This window comes from Tarenaya hassleriana, unplaced genomic scaffold (assembly GCF_000463585.1).
Source record: "Tarenaya hassleriana unplaced genomic scaffold, ASM46358v1 Cleome180, whole genome shotgun sequence".
Lineage (NCBI taxonomy): Eukaryota > Viridiplantae > Streptophyta > Magnoliopsida > Brassicales > Cleomaceae > Tarenaya > Tarenaya hassleriana.
This window is the reverse complement of record NW_010965217.1, coordinates 190,113-191,757: the sequence shown is the minus strand read 5'-3', so window position 1 is coordinate 191,757 and position 1,645 is coordinate 190,113.

Genomic DNA, 1,645 nt, shown 5'->3' with positions numbered 1-1,645 from the left:
GCGTAGAATCAGAACGTCCGTTCCAGATATATATATATATATATATATATATCTTGAAAAGAAGAATTCAAAGATAGAATAAAGAAGAAAGTTTAGTCAATCCCTTGATCTTCATGATCTCTGTCTTCTAGCTCGAATCTTCATTGTTTAGGCTTCTTCTCTATGCTCGGCTCTTCTAAGACTATGAGAATTGCCTTCTATTTATAAGAAAATGATTAGGGTATAGTTTAGGTCAAAGTCTTTATGACATTCTCGAAAATTGTAACGTGTCGGTGCTCAAATGAACCCTATAGAACACAACAAAAAAAATCCCAAATGTCAACGGATTTTTCCGTTGAAATCACCCAAATATCTGTTGAAAATCGATGATTTCAACGGATATTGCAACGGACATAACCCGTTGCAAATCAGTCGTTGAAATTTGAATTCCGTTACAAACGGATATCCGTTGATATTCAGTTATATATTTTTATATAATATATATTTATATATATTTATATTTATATTTATATATTAAAATTAATAGATATATATATTTATAGATTAATTAAAAATATAAATATTTAATTTAAAAATATTAAACCATATAATTAAACCAGGTTTGATACATATTATAAAATTTAATAACCGAAAACTAATTCAAACTTTCAGTTTCTTCGTCTTCGGTCGTTCCGGAAGTTTGAATGCTGGAGATTTCGTCGGCTGAAGGTGTTGTTGAAGGAGGTGGAGGATGAACTCCTCTAAGCAGATCGATCATGTGTTCGAGATTAGATATCTTCGTTTGCTTCTCTTCCCATTTCGCATGTTGTTCCGCCATCTACCGCTCCGTCTCTTCCTTCTGATGTTGGAGCGATCGTTCAAGTTGTTCTATCCGACGTTGTTGGTCGGTATCGATCTGTACCTACGGATGACCCGACGATCCAAAATCTTGCAGCAAATCTCTCTGAAGGCCTCTTAAACCGTAGATGCGGCATTTGTTCCGCTCAACAGACTACAAAATAATATATATTATATATAAATTATTTAATCAATAATAATATAATTTAAAGATTGAATAAATAAATTTGATTTTATACCTCAACATAACAATTGTCTTGATCGGTAGGAGACAAGTTAGTGTCCGACGATGAACTGGCAGCTGCTGTTTGGGTGAGTTGTGATGACTTCTCGTTCACCAGTCCCAACACCCGTTCAGCTCGAGGATCGACGAACCGACCATCGGAACGTCTATGCATCCGATCAACCAACTCAACGATGGACGGTTTTCGTCTCATTTCTCGTCTCAGATGTGTGACGTTGAGGACCATCTCCTTCAACTTGTTGGCTAAGGCGACTCTCTTTGGCTTTTCGACTCTTGTCTTTGAAATGATTTGAATTCCAACGCGTTAAAAGAGCATTGAGGATCGACGAACCGACCATCGGAACGTCTATGCATCCGATCAACCAACTCAACGATGGACGGTTTTCGTCTCATTTCTCGTCTCAGATGTGTGACGTTGAGGACCATCTCCTTCAACTTGTTGGCTAAGGCGACTCTCTTTGGCTTTTCGACTCTTGTCTTTGAAATGATTTGAATTCCAACGCGTTAAAAGAGCATTGTGTTGGTTGTGATGCTCTAGGATGATTCGTGATATGACATTTTGAC